General features: G+C 50.9%; 4 non-coding genes across 4 annotated transcripts; 3 read left to right on the top strand and 1 right to left on the bottom strand.

Annotated features, from left to right (window-relative positions):
* The first annotated feature begins 2,000 nt into the window (after positions 1 to 2,000).
* On the top strand, positions 2,001 to 2,073 carry TRNAT-UGU (transfer RNA threonine (anticodon UGU)). Its single transcript has one exon. It is a non-coding gene; the product is annotated as a tRNA-Thr (tRNA).
* A 2,714-nt stretch (positions 2,074 to 4,787) lies between these two features.
* On the top strand, positions 4,788 to 4,859 carry TRNAP-UGG (transfer RNA proline (anticodon UGG)). The gene has a single exon. It is a non-coding gene; the product is annotated as a tRNA-Pro (tRNA).
* A 360-nt stretch (positions 4,860 to 5,219) lies between these two features.
* Positions 5,220 to 5,292, top strand: TRNAV-AAC (transfer RNA valine (anticodon AAC)). Its single transcript has one exon. It is a non-coding gene; the product is annotated as a tRNA-Val (tRNA).
* Positions 5,293 to 5,918: 626 nt separating this feature from the next.
* TRNAL-AAG (transfer RNA leucine (anticodon AAG)) lies at positions 5,919 to 6,000 on the bottom strand. The gene has a single exon. It is a non-coding gene; the product is annotated as a tRNA-Leu (tRNA).
* Between the last annotated feature and the right edge of the window lie 9,008 nt (positions 6,001 to 15,008).

Consider the following 15,008-nt stretch of genomic DNA (forward strand, 5'->3'; position numbering starts at 1 on the left):
GAGGGCATTTATGAGCATGTGCATAAGGTTCAGGTGTTGCAAAGAGACCCAAGTCAGTTTGATCATACCCTACTGTTATTTGTTTTAAATATTAATCACCTCGTATTTAGACAAGGGCCACAGGCTTCTTCCCTTGCTACCTGGCTACCAGGTTGGATGAACAGAATACCAGACTTGGACCTAATTCTGTCCCGCACAGCTTATTTAGACAGAGGTGTTGGTAAACAGGGGCAATGATAGCTGAATAGCCCTGTGACATGGAGCTTCAGTGCTCTGTCTCTGAGATGCTTCAAGCTCACTTTGCATACAGGGTTCTCGTGGGGCAGGCATGACACTATCTGAGGCAGGCCCAGTTGACACAGCACCAGACAATCAGAATACTGTATCCTCCAGGCTGAGGACAGGGTCATTTCAAAGTCCTACCTACAGAAGCATTCCAGAGAGTGAATTCTGTGTTCTGCTCATACATGGAGAGCAACTCTAAAACCTGGTAGCCAATTCAGGCATTTGAATACCACTGATTTCCACAAGGAAAACCAATCTCTAACATTAATCTCCTAACTAAATCACCTATTATTACCGTTGAGCCCTAATGTTATCTGGCTTGTACGGCTTTTTGATTAAGTATCGTAATTCCCTTTGTACCATCCAACAGATGTGCTGGGCATCACAACACACATTACAGGTCCCTGAAAGTACATGTCTGGTGGAGGCGTCACATGAAGGTCGGGTCTGGGGACTGGGAGTAGCTGTCCACATGTTTATTTTCCGTTTCTGTGTCCATGAGTGCAATCGTGTGTCTATCAGAGTGTGCGTTTGCAGAGTAACTACATACATATCTATATATCTGAAGAAATGTAACAACAGTTACCGACGGTCCCAATTGCATATAGAAGGGAAAAGATGTTCTTTCTTGGTAACCAGGGCAGTGCAGTAACTTGGATGTCAGGATGCTGGTGTCCTTGAGGGCGCGTGTGTGCACTTCCCTCTCCTAGACTCTGGGCATCATAAACTCTAGAGACCTCTGGGTCTGTGAGAACAACTGGCCTAACTTGGGCCCTTCTTATTCACCCACCAGTCCTAGCTGCTGAGCCATAAGCCCAGGCCTCTGCCGCCAGACCTTCACAGGGCCCCTCAGCATCCAGACTGGGGGGCACCTAGGGGCCTGCCTCTGGCCTGGCCGCCCAGTGACCCAAGTCACCTGGCCTTGCAGGGAGCACAGGGCAGGGTAGGCCACCAGACCAAGGTCCACCTCCTACACCCACCACCTTCTGTCCTTTGCCAGGCTGAGCCCTCATCCTTTTCCCCTCTCCTCCGCCCCATGGGCCCTTTAAGGGCCCTGACAGAACATGTCAAGGTGTGCCCTAAAAGCTGCATTTTCCTAATTCATCCAAATGTGAGACATGGGCTAGCACCCACCCGCAACCTCGCCTGGACCCTTCCGGCCCCGGCGCCTCCAAACACCTGGCCGTCCAGATTCCCCGCCCCCCCTCCCCCGTCGGCCTCCACCTCCTGTTGCCCCCACTGCTCCCCCACCACCCAGCTCGCCCCAGGTCCCGCCCTAACCTCTCGGACCTGGACTCCCTGCAGGACAGGCGCACTGACACCATTCCCTGACCTTTCCATAGCCTTGACCTGGAGCCCCGCTTCCTCATGCACAGCGAGACGCAAAACGTGCTCCCCAATCCTGCGCACGCCCGTCCCTGCCCCCTAGACCAGCCCAAGACCCGGGGCGCTCCTCACAGCTCCGAGCTCGGCGGTACCGCCCCGCACTGACAGCTCCCGCCAGCGCGCGCGCCCAACGCCGGCACTGTCTTCGCGGAACTCTCCCCAGGGACTAACGGCCGTTCCGCGCCACGCACGCACTGGCAAGATGGCTGCGGCCGGGGGAGGAGCTTGGAGTCAGCCGCCACCGAACTCGGCCGGGGATTGAGCGGACTGCGGCTGCGTGGCGCCGGCGACAGCGTCAATATTTGTATGCGAAAAGAAAACTCGCAGTTGGCTCCATAGCTCAGGGGTTAGAGCACTGGTCTTGTAAACCAGGGGTCGCGAGTTCAAATCTCGCTGGGGCCTACTTTGTTTTTTTTCCCCCCATTTTTTCCTAAAAGAAAAGTGGAAGATATACAAGTCTACTTCCGCCTTCCTGGGAGGCCAGACCCTGGCAGAGTCACTTTCTGTTTGCCTCTAAGATACTTGCCGCGCAAGGCTACTTGTCTACCATCTGCTTATCTCTTGAAGAGTCAGACCCACTGCGGGCTTCCTTTTCCATCACCGGTTCCCCGGGCCCCGCGCGCCCTCTCCCCACGACCCCGCTCACTTCCGTCTGCGCGCTCTCTCCGGGAGCGTCTTTCCGCTCCCCTCAGGTCTTCCCACTCCTGCCAGGGACTCGACTTCGCGTCTCCTTCCCTCTCTCCAGGGGGAGACGATGGCACTACCGCGCCCCTTCCCGCCCCGCGTTTGTTTGCTGCGTTTGTTTGCGGCGTTCCCCCACGCGCGCGCTGAGGCTCTGGTCTGCGCTTGGCGGCTGCGCGCCCTCGGCGTTCGGGTCCCCGCCGCCTCGGTGCTGCAGACTCTGACTTCTTCCTGTGGAGTTAACACAGAAAAGCGCAGACGGCCACATTCAAGGCCCGGGACTAACGGCTCTACCTGTCACATTCGCTTTCAGCCTTAAACAAAATTAGTTTATTTTAAACAAAATATATAACTAATGTATGCTGGCCTTCTGATTTATTCCTGCTGTTACCGGAAGTGTAGAAAGTGAGCCCAAGTCCTCAGTGAACAGTGGGGGCGCTGCCCAGGTGCAGGACGGGCACCCGGGGGTCTCGGGACGGCTCCTGCCTGGGTCTTCCCAGCACCGCGCGCTTTGGAGGCCTGGGCACAGGCGGAGGCGGGGCTGGGTCCCGCCGCACACTCCCCTGTCGCAGGCGCCCTCTCTCCAGCCGGAGGGGACCTCAAGAAGCCCGTCCCACGTGGGGCCGCGGCTTATACAGGGACCACTTCAGGGTTCGAAAACGGAACCCCGGCCGGGTGCACCGCAGAAGAGAAAATCGCTCGCGGCCACCTGGGTAGAGACCCTTGACTGGGCGGCGTGGAGGAGCGAGCGGGGTCTGCAGCTCCGGCCAGCAGGTACGCACTTCCCTCCCTCACCCACGCCGGCTCCGGTCCAGAGAGCCGAGACTGTGGGTCCAGACCGGGACGGATTCGCTGGGACAGGCCAGGAGCCCGCCAGCACATGCGGGGACTCGCGCGCCCGGGGCTCCTCGGACTCGTCGACCCCGAAACGCCTGCCCCACAGGAAGATCACCCCACTGTAGAAGTCGGGTCACGGGGACCAGCGGCGAGCTACCTGAGGGCTTGACTGCAAACACCCTCCCGACGAAAACCATGGACTCCCGGGGTGCGAGCGTGTGACCGTTTTGGGGGGTGTTGGCAGACGGTCCCCATAATAATCGAACAACCAGGTGGAAGAACCTCAGGCCTCGCACTCTGGGGCTCTCAGAGTCTGGGCGTTGCAGCCGCTCCCGTACACCCCCGGGTCACCTGGCTGAATCCGGTGGGAGCTGCTGAGGTGCCGGGAGGTCTCCCAGGCTGGCGCTCCCGTCCAGCTGTTGGTGGAGGCGCGCGTGCGAGGCTTGGGACAAGGGAGAGCTATGCCGGGTGGGGCAGACCCTTGGGGCGGGTTGGTTCACCCGAAATGTTCACTGTGGGAAGAGCCGAAAGCCAGCCACGGCACCAGGAGAGTCCAGCGTGGAGAGGCAGAGAGGAAGGACGAGTGCAGCGGCGCTCGCAGACGGCGGAGCAAGATCGCCGGGAGTGCGAATGGAAACAGGGGCATTGTTTCCTCGGAGTGGCTTAACCACCATCCCACGCTGTTTTACAGCAGTGTAGGAAATGTCTCTGCTGGTGACACAAAAATAAACCTGTGGCTCAGCGCTGAGTAGATTATCGCGAATTTTACAGCAGGAAATCCGTATCACTATCTTTACTGCTAAATAAACCAGTGCAATTAAAGCGCGCAGGGCGAGAGTATGTCGAGGCGAGCAAAGAGGAGCGCGCCCGCCCAGCTCCAGCCTCAGGCTTGCCCTGTGCTGGAGGCGTCCCGCGGGCAATCCCAGGAGAACGCGGCGAGGTCTGTGAGCCAGGACCCCCGGCGACCCCCGGGAGCGCGCGCCCGTGGGTCCAGCCTCCGAGCTGTGCGACAACCCGGTGGCCAGAGTCACCACGAGAAGACAGAGTTCGCGGTCATCGGTCGTTTCTGCCTTACACTTTCCTACATTTCCTGAACATTTTGCAAATGGGTATGTCCTGCTTGTTATCTTTTCATAAAACGCTAAGAGCCGCTTCTCGGGGCTCCTCACCCAACTGGTCCGGCGTTCCCTCCCAGCACTGCGCTCTCTCCCGAGCCCTCCGGCTCTGCCAACCTCTGCGTCCTGCGCCTAGGCCTCAAGATTTGCACCTTTCTTGAACTCCCTTGGGAAGGGACGCCCAGGCTGCAGAACGGATGGACGCCCCTGCCTGCTACTCGAGTGGATCCAGCAGGGAGGCGCTCACTCGGATTCCAGGAGACCAGAGGAGACAGGGCATACGGAGCGTTTACCCGGTGTGGAGCTACCGGCGGCTGAGAATTAGCGGCAGACGCGAAGATGGGCAGCGGGGACAGGTTGGGCTTGGGAGACTATGAGACTTTTGAGAATGGTTTCAAGCTGCCAGAAAGAAATCCTCCTTTTTGGTGAATTGATCCGTGAAGCACACAATGTTGAAAATATTCAGCAAGTTTGTTAATAGCCGGCTCGTTGGTCTAGGGGTATGATTCTCGCTTTGGGTGCGAGAGGTCCCGGGTTCAAATCCCGGACGAGCCCAGTTTTTGTTTTTTTCATTTCAACTAAATTTCTTCCTGTTCAGATCCTGGATGAGCCAGCTTTTTTCATTTCAACTAAATTTTGTATTACTTTGACAGTTTTGATCCCGAACGGTGTCCAGCGGTGGCATCACCAAGATTTCCTAGGGAGTGCTAGGGATTGGGAAGAATCGTGGATAGGAGACTAAGCGAGCCGTCCCGGAAGCAACAGTTGCTGGTAAGACTTTGGGCACAGACCTGTACGCGAGTGTATGCTTTTGCGGGTTGTGGGGCTCTCCTTTCACAGCTGGGGAACCGTTGTCGAACATACCTGGAGTGTAGTTGCTAGTGGACACTATTATGGCGGCCACTTTAAGCGTGGGTTTCCGTAGTGTAGTGGTTATCACGTTCGCCTAACACGCGAAAGGTCCCCGGTTCGAAACCGGGCGGGAACAACCCGCAGTGGATTTTTGTTTTTTTTTTTTTTGAGACGAGGTTTCGCTCTTGTTGCCCAGGCTGGAGTGCAGTGGCGTGATCTCGGCTCACAGCAACCTCCGCTTCCCCGGTTCAAGCCATTTTCCTGCCTCAGCCTCCGGAGTAGCTGGGATTACAGGCACCCTCCACCACGCCCGGCTAATTTTGTATTTTTAGTAGAGATAGGGTGTCTCCATGTTGGTCGTGGCTGGTCTTGAACTCCGGACCTCAGGTGATCCGCCCGCCTCGGCCTCCCAAAGTGCTGGGATTACAGGCGTGAACCACTGCGCCCAGCCCTGAAGCGGTTTTTATCTCATTACACACTCTTATTACACTAGAGACTAAACTAGAAGACCCCACTAGTATGTCCACCTGGTTACAGCGGCACAAAGAGAAGAGGGCATCTACGCTTTTGCTTCCCAGCCTCAATCACTCGCATCTGTGAAGAACCCAATCCACTTTCACTTGCTGTGGACAAGCTCGGCACAGGGCCCATCTACTCCACAGCTGCACGCTGCCAAATGGAACCCCGCATCCCGAGTATGTGTGTGGCCCATTACTCCTTTTGTAACCCATAGGGGACAAAAGTGACAAAAGTACCACTGTCTGGCAGCGGTGGGATTCGAACCCACGCCCCCAAAGAGACTGGAGCCTTAATCCAGCGCCTTAGACCGCTCGGCCACGCTACCTCTCCGATACAACGTATTTACATCATTTCTTTCAGTTATAAAGCATGCCAAGGGCCCTGGGCCAACAGGGAGTTGGGGCGAATCCACAGAGAGAACCAAGGCGGGATCCGCTCCGCCAAAGCCACTGGCTGGAAAACGGCTCCACCAGCGCCCTGACACAGGATTCTCAAAGCCCAGGCCTCAGCATCTGCTTTAGGAAGGCCACTCATAAAGCCACACCTGCCGGCCCCCTTTGGGGAATGCGCTCCACAGCAGGGGTAGACTTCCACACTCTCACTTCAAAAAATCAAAAACAAATACAATGAAAAACAAAATACAATAACAACCTAAAGAAAAATAAACAAACAAAAACCCCCAGCCTGAGCAACATGGCAAAACCCTGTCTCTACAAAAGATGTAAACATTAGCTGGGCGTGATGGTGTGTGACCAGTAGCTACTCAGCTACTCAGGAGGCTGAGCCCGGGAGGCGGAGGCTGCAGTGAGCCGAGATCGCCCCACTGCACTCCAGCCTAGGTGACAGAGCAAGATCCTGTACCAAAACCAACCAAAGAAAAACAAGACAAACAAAAAACCCCAACAACAACAACAAAACAGACAATAAACTGAAAGTATGTATTGACTTTATAAGTCACGAGCAGAAACATTCTTAGCAACTTCATTCATAATAACTTGCCTCTGGAAACAGGCCAAATGCCCACCATCTTCGCACTGGATAAATAAAATGGTATATAGTCTTATCTTATTTTATTATTTTATTTTTTATTATGTATATAGTCTTACATGGGATAATTATAACACTGATAATGAGCTTACTGCTGCAAACAGCATGGATGGATTTCACCGACATCAATATTGAGCAAATGCAGCCAGACACCAACCGTCTGCATTCTATTGATTCCACATATGACGTTCACACACGAGCCAAACTAATCTATACTGACAGAAGTTAAAATTCTGTCACTTGGGAGGAGGAGGTGCAGGTACTGACTTGCAAGGGACATGAGGAAACTTTTTGCAATGCTGGAAATGTTCCTTTTCCATCTGGGTGATAGGTACACACGTGTGTGTGCACGTGTGCACAAGCAAGTGTATTCAATTCCAGGCTCACTTAAGATTTCTGTACATATAAAATCTTGACACAGTACAGATATATTTGTATGAATATTGTTTCTTAAAACATGACTTTCTTAGTTGGAAAGGCTATTGTTTTAGATTTTACTGGTGTGTAACAAATTACCACACATTTAGTGTCTTAAGACAGCGTGGATTTATTATCTCGCTTTTTGTGCAAGTTAGCAAGGTTTTCTACTGATACCGCAGCAGGTGACCTCACAATGTTGGCCATTGCTGCAGTCTCATCTGAGGCAGGGGGTTCTCTTCCAGCCTCCCTGCTTGTTGACAAAATGCATTTCTTTGTTGCTGTGGGACTGAAATCTCCCATTTGCTCGCTGGCTGTCAGCTGAGGGCCACTCTCAGCAACCAGAGGCCCCTTTCCCTGAGGCCAGCGGTGCACAGTGTTTCTGGAACTCCACCTTCTTTTAAAGGGCTCACCTGATTAAGTCAGGCCCACCCAGACTAATTTCCCTTTTGATTTATCAAAATCAACTGACCAGGAACCTCAATCACAGCTGCGCAATCCGTTGTTCCGTAAAATGTGGCATGGTTGTGGAAGTGACATGCCGTCACGTTCACTCAGAGGCAGGTGGCCTACAGGGCGTGTGCCCCGGGTGGGAATCTTGGGGCCCACCTTTGAGTTCTCCCTATGACAGTTACAGGCCTGAGAACCAAATAGATAGTCTCCCAGCAGAACAGGCTTTCCAAGTTCCTTACTTGTCTTTGTATTTGTAACTTGTTGAAAGAAGCTCCTGGGATGGTATGAGGGGGTTCCTGTCCTTCATCATTGCTGTGTGGCCACAGTGGCTTCCTGTGTCCACTTGGCATCCTCAGGCTAGGTGGGCACGCCGTTGTGTTTCACCAGGCGGATTGGGAGACAGAGGCACCGTCTACCAGCGCTCAGCCCCCGAGGTGCTCCCAGAGCACGTGCCAGGCTCTGTTCGGTCCCCTCCAGCCTGCTCTTTCAGTTCCGGAGGATTTCCTATCTGCACGTTTAGACACTAAACCTTCTTCATTAACATGTGCTCACTATGGAATAATTAGACACACCTAAGAAGAAAAAGTAGAGTAAATGAGCTTTAAGAACATAAAAAGCACCCTCAACCCTGCCACGTATATTGCTTTTTGTTTTAAAGCTTTTTAGACGATTTTCATGGATTCTTTAACTTATTTGTCATATATATATATTTTTTTAGGAGGGGTGGGGGGGGGTTGGTTTATGCAATTTAGCTCAAGCTGGGCTCCACCTCCTGGGCTTGATCCATCCTCCTGCCTCAGCCTCCTGAGTAGCTGCAATTACAGGCGTGTGCCACCCTACTCAGCTCTACGAGCAATGTTATTTATTTATTTCCTTATTTATTTACGTATTTATTTATTTTTCAAACAGGGTCTTGCTCTGTCACCCAGGTTGGAGTATAGTGGCACAAACACAGCTCACTACAGTCTCAACCTTCTGGGCTCCAGCAATTCTCCCACCTCAGCCTCCGGAGCAGCTAGAACCATGGGTGCGTACCACCACGCCTGGCTAATTTTGGTATTATTTTGTAAAGACGCGTTTCGCAATATTGCTCAGGTTGATCTCAAACTCCTCTTCCATCGGCCTTACAAACTGCTAGGATTACAGGCGCGAGTAACCGCGCCGGGCCAATTCTGTAACTTTCTCTTTTTTTTTGAGACAGAGTCTCAATCTGTCGCCAGACTGGAGTGCAGTGGCCGTGATCTCGGCTCACTGCAACCTCCGCCTCCCGGGTTGAAGCAATTCCCCTGCCTCAGCCTCCCGAGTAACTGGGATTACGGGCGCCCGCCACCACACCTGGCTAGTTTTTATATTTTTAGTAGAGACGGGGTTTTACCATCTTGGCCAGGCTGGTCTTGAACTCCTGACCTCATGATCCGCCCGCCTCCGCCTCCCAAAGTGATGGGATTACAGGCGTGAGCCACCACACCCGGCCCAATTCTGTAACTTTTAAAGGTACGCATAGGCAAATTACCTCCGGAAAGTGTCGGAAAATTACTTAAGTGTCATTGTCTGGGGTAAATACCCGCTGTCTGACGGCCATGGAAAAATAGGCTGCAGATACATAAAGGGTGGGCTTTAGAGCTGAAGTTTAATAGGCGACAGGAAGAGGAGAAGCGCTCTCGGTAGCAGACCCGGGTCTGGGAGAAATGGGTTGCCGGTTTTGTGGTGAAATGCAGCAGGTTTTACAGAAGAGCTTGAGGAGGCGGTGCCTGATTTACATAAGGCCCAAAGATTGGTCGGATCAGGTGTTTTATTTGGGTAAGGCAAGAAAAACTGGTTAGGGCTAGCTGTCATTTTCATAGGGCGGGAAAAGCTGTGCGCCCCCAACCCCAATCTTTTATTATGCAGATGGTTCTCTACCTGGCGCGGGCCATGTTGCCTGTTTCTTTACAGGCGGTGACCAAAAAAAAAAAAAAAAAAAAAAAGGGAAGATGGAGCCTCCATGTTGAACTGTAGCAGGACGGGCCGCAGACAAAACCTCTCAGACCCGAATTGTAGAAGGAAGGGCTTTATTCAGCTGGGAGCATTCGCAAGCTACTGTCTTAAAATCCGAGCTCCCCGAGTGCACAATTTCTGTCTCTTTTAAGGGCTCACAATACTAAAGATTTCACATGAAAGCGTCGTGATTGATTTGAGCAAGCAGCGGTATGTGACAGGGGCTGCACGCACCGGTGGTCAGAGAGAAACAGAACAGGGCCGGGAGTTTCACAATGTTCTTCTATACAATGTTAGGAACATCCGTTTCTAAGTCACGAGTTGATTTTTAACTACTGGGTTTAGACCAGGCAGACCTGGGCCTGGTTTCCGGCCTGGCGCTGGGCTGCCTGTCTTTGGTTTTACTTTATTGTTCTTCTTCTTTTTTTTTTTTTTTCCTAAGAACAGGTACTGAGGATAAAACAATATAAAACAATGTGAGAGGGTCTTTCTCTTTCCTCATTTCCCCCCTTTGAGACTTTCACTCATTTTATTAGTGGGAGTTCTCACTCTTATTTTTATTATTTATGTTTTCCTGTGCAATAGATTGACAGTGATTTAGATAGTATGCTGGTGCTGAAGCATTTTGGTGAACTAAAGTAGCGACAAAGCTTTTTATCATCTGGAGAAGTACAGGTATCAGACAAGGGAGCAGTAAGCAGGTTCCTATTATTATTATTACTCCTATTATAAGAATTTTAAATCCTCCTATTGCTGGGAACCAATTTCTAAACATGGCTCCTGGATTAAGGCCGTGCCACACTTGCATGGGTACATGTACCAGTTGTGTTATATCTTTAACATATCCTCAACTACCTGCCCCTGATCATCTATGTGTAGACAACAATTAGTAAGGTTGAATTTTCTTTTTTTTTTTTTTTTTTTTTTTTTGAGACGGAGTCTGGCTCTGTCGCCCAGGGTGGAGTGCAGTGGCCGGATCTCAGCTCACTGCAAGCTCCGCCTCCCGGGTTCACGCCATTCTCCTGCCTCAGCCTCCCGAGCAGCTGGGACTACGGGCGCCCGCCACCTCGCCCGGCTAGTTTTTTGTATTTTTTAGTGGAGACGGGGTTTCACCATGTTAGCCCATGTTGGGATGGTCTCGATCTCCTGACCTCGTGATCCGCCCATCTCGGCCTCCCAAAGTGCTGGGATTACAGGCTTGAGCCACCGCGCCCGGCCAAGGTTGAATTTTCTACAAACTCCTCCTTCAGCTGCTAGCAAGTAGTCAAGAGCTAGTCTATTTTGATAGATAGCATTTCTCATCAGAGTTTCTTGCCAGGCAAGAACAGTCAAGGCTTAACTGATTTTATTAGTAATAATTTCTGAAACAGCTTGTAACTGTATGACTTGGTTGAGCATATAGATGGGGGTCCGATATCCCCATGAGCCATCTTGTGCCTAAGTGGCGGGTCGATAGTATTGTATGATTCTTTCTGGGGGCCATTCATCATCTTTCTAATCACCTATGGCTATGCTTCGTTTTTCGTGGGAAGCATAAACTGGGACGCCTAGAAGTTCACCTGTTTTTATGGGCAGTAAGAACAAAGATGGCTTAACGGTGCCAATTACACAGCTACCTGTCCACTGAGCAGGCAGCTTAGCATAAGCTCTGTGTCCACACATCCAGTGTAACCCGGTGGGGCCGTCCAGTCCCAGTGGACTTCTGGGTGGGCCCAAACAGTCTGCAACTTTGGAAATTTACTGAATGGATTTCTTTCTGTGTAACTGGAATTCTGTGTAACTGGAACTCCACCATGTAACTGTTTCTGTGGTACCATTATACAGCTTTTGCCCAAGACAACTCAGCTACCCTACAGGATGAATGAATCCCTTCCCTTCTCTAGCTATGCAATAGTGTCCAATGATTGAGGTTTTTAGAACCTAAAAATTGCCAGGGTGATTCTTTTGGGCAGGGAACTCATCAGGAACTGGGTCTGTAGGAACTAATTCTCGGGTTTCCCATGACCAGTGATCTCGCATTACAGTTCCTCCACAAACATAACATGAAGTGACTTTTAGAGACTGGGCTACATGCTTGGCTAATTGCAAAAACAAATTTTTAGTTTTTCCTGGAATCTCAGGTCCTGGCACATTTAGTTTATCATAGAAAGTCTAGCCGGGCGCGGTGGCTCAACCCTGTAATCCCAGCACTTTGGGAGGCCGAGATGGGCGGATCACGAGGTCAGGAGATCGAGACCATCTTGGCTAACACGGTGAAACCCCGTCTCTACTAAAAAATACAAAAAACTAGCCGGGCGAGGTGGCAGGCGCCTGTAGTCCCAGCTACTCGGGAGGCTGAGGCAGGAGAAGGGCGTAAACTCGGGAGGCGGAGCTTGCAGTGAGCTGAGATCTGGCCACTGCACTCCAGCCTGGGTGACAGAGCTTCTCAAAAAAAAAAAAGAAAGTCTGAAATACTGGTTCTGGGGAGTGTCTTTGAACATCTCCTTTTATTAGGAGGCTTACGCTAGGATCTAGTCTTTTTTCATCAATGCCTAATGTTATGTATTTTCCTTTATTCCATTTTGGGTCTGTGGGGTTTGTGATTACCAGTTCTAAAGGGTTGCAGCTGTCTTGTCCTTTCTGGAGCCAAACAGGATCTTTTTCATCTTCTTTCCAGGTAGCCTAAATGACACAAGACCAGTACTGACACATGTCACATAAATATAATTCTTGACAGACATACTTATTTGCTGCTGTGTAACTTTTTTCCTGGTCTAGAGAACCGCATCCTTTTCCATATTGCTTACTATTAACAGCTTCACAGGCATCAGATTTTAAGGTTACATTTTTGGGCACCCCTCTTTCTTCTGTTTTACCTATTACTTTACTTGTGTCATTTAGGAAAGGACCAGTCCTTAGTCTTATTTCAAAGACTGTGATCATGGAAGGTTCAGAGGGGTCATAGCACACATCGGGCTGGTCACTTCCCGGATCACATACCTTGTAGTGGGTGTTATTATACAGACAGGTTGCCTTTGGAATCCCTAGGCATTCATAATGGCTACAAAATAAAAAGATTGTCTTAACTTGTCCTACCTCAGTGACCTGATGTATGCACTGAAGGCAGTGCTCTGTGTGGGAAGAAGCAGTGGAAGCTTTTAACACACAAGTCCATGTTATAAGGAAAATAAGTCCCAAGACAATTTTCCTCATGCTTCAGCCCTGTGTAGACCAGTCAGCTTCTGGGTCTGACTGGAGCAGGGCTTGTCATTTTCCTCAGGGTCACTTTGCAGGGATTGTCCAGGCTTGGTTTGGCCTCCTAGGTCTCAGTGGCTGCGGGCTTCACGTGGCTGTGGCGAATCCAGGCTGGGATTCCTTCCACCTTTACCGCTGTGGGAGTGGTCGGGACAACAGTCTGGGGTCCCCTCCACCGTGGCCAATGGAGCCACATTCCAGTCCTAGATCCACACACGGTCACCTGGAGAAAAAGGGTGGACTGGGGAGAATAAGCTGACTGGGCACCTCTCATTTACCCAAGTTGAGATAGTCTGGGCAATTTTCCCCAAGGCCTGTAGCTGCCGCTGTAATTCAATCTCACTTAACTCTTGGGGAGTACCCGGAAGTCCTCGCAGTATAGGAGGAGGTCTATGATACACAATTTCATAGGGGGAGTATCCTGTTTTCTTAGAGGGGGTACACCTAATTTTAAACAATACTATAGAAAGGGCTTGTATCCATTTTAATCCTGTCTCCTGACATACTTTCCCTAGACTATTTTTGATAGTTTGATTCATTCGCTCCACCTTTCTGGAATTCTGAGGTCGATAAGCGTCATGTAACTTGCATGTGATTACTAATACCTTTGCTGTCTTCTGTGCCAAGTCAGCCACAAATGCCGGCCTATTATCTAAGCCGATTCCTAGGGGCAGTCTAAATCTAGGGATGAGATCTCGAAGAAGCAGATGGGTTACTTCACAAACTTTTTCAGTTCATGTTGGATAAGCCTCCACCCACCCAGAGTAAGTACACACTAGAACCAGTAAATACTTGTTACCTCTGCGTTTAGGCATCTCTGTGAAGTCCACCTGAAGATCTTCAAAAGGAACCGCTCCATAGGCTGGTATGCCGGGAGGCACAGACGGGCCTTGCTTTGCATCGTGCTGTCGACAGGTAACGCATCGCTGAGCTACTGTTTTAGCAAACGCTGGCAAGTGTGAGATGTAGAAATACCGGCCTAACAGCTTTTCGAGTGATTCTTGGCCTAGATGGGTAGTTTCATGTACAGCCAGCACGACTGTGGCTCCTAGCAGCTGTGGCACAGCGATTCCTCCATCTGGTAACTTTATCCATCCTTCCTTTATTGTTTGTCCTCCCTCTGTTTGAAGAAAATCTTTTTCCTCTTTAGAATAAGTTGGCACCAGATCAAGCATTTGAGGGAGTAGTGGGGCTGTGACTGATGCCCGGTAAGGAGTAGATGCTGCTTTTTGTGCCTCTGTGTCTGCTCGGGAGTTTCCTTGGCTCACCGAGGTGGAAACTCGCTGGTGTCCCCTGCAATGCATGACTGCCACCCTTTGTGGTTTCTACACTGTTTCTAATAATTGTAGAATTTCTTATTGATGTTTTATGTCTTTTCCTCTAGAAATTTTTTTTTTTTTTGAGACGGAGTCTCACTCAGTCGCTCAGGCTGGAGTGCAGTGGTGCGATCTTGGCTCACTGCAAGCTCCGCCTCCCGGGTTCACACCATTCTCCTGCCTCAGCCTCCCAAGTAGCTGGGACTACAGGCGCCCACCGCCACGCCCGGCTAATATTTTGCATTTTCAGTAGAGATGGGGTTTCACCGTGTTAGCCAGGATGGTCTTGATCTCCTGACCTCGTGGTCCGCCCGTCTCGGCCTCCCAAAGTGCTGGGATTACAGGCATGAGCCACCACACCCAGCCTCTATTATTTTCTTAATAACCTTGCTTTCACTTTATGAACTCCCCGAATTCTTTTTTTGGGGGGGACATGGAGTTTTGCTCTTGTCATCCAGGTTGGAATGCAGTGGCTTGATCTCAGCTCACTGCAACCTCTGCCTCCCAGGTTCAAGCAATTCTCCTGTCTCAGCCTCCCAAGTAGCTGGGACGACAGGCATGTGCCACCACACCCAGCTAATTTTTGTATTTTTAGTAGAGACGGGGTTTCACCATGTTGGCCAGAATGGTCTCAATCTCTTGACCTTGTGATTCATCTGCCTCGGCCTCCCGAAGTGCTGGGATTACAGTCGTGAGCCACCATGCCCAGCTGAGCCCAGGAGTTTCAGACCAGCCTGGGCAACATAGTGAGACCTTGTATCTACAAAAACAAAAAAAAATCAGTTGGGCGTGATGGCACGTGCCCATAGTCCCAGCTACTGGGGAGGTTGAGGTGAGAGGATCCCTTGAGCCCAGGAAGTCAAGACTGCAGAGAGCTATGATCCTGCTA

This window comes from Chlorocebus sabaeus, chromosome 23 (genome assembly GCF_047675955.1).
Source record: "Chlorocebus sabaeus isolate Y175 chromosome 23, mChlSab1.0.hap1, whole genome shotgun sequence".
Classification (NCBI taxonomy): domain Eukaryota; kingdom Metazoa; phylum Chordata; class Mammalia; order Primates; family Cercopithecidae; genus Chlorocebus; species Chlorocebus sabaeus.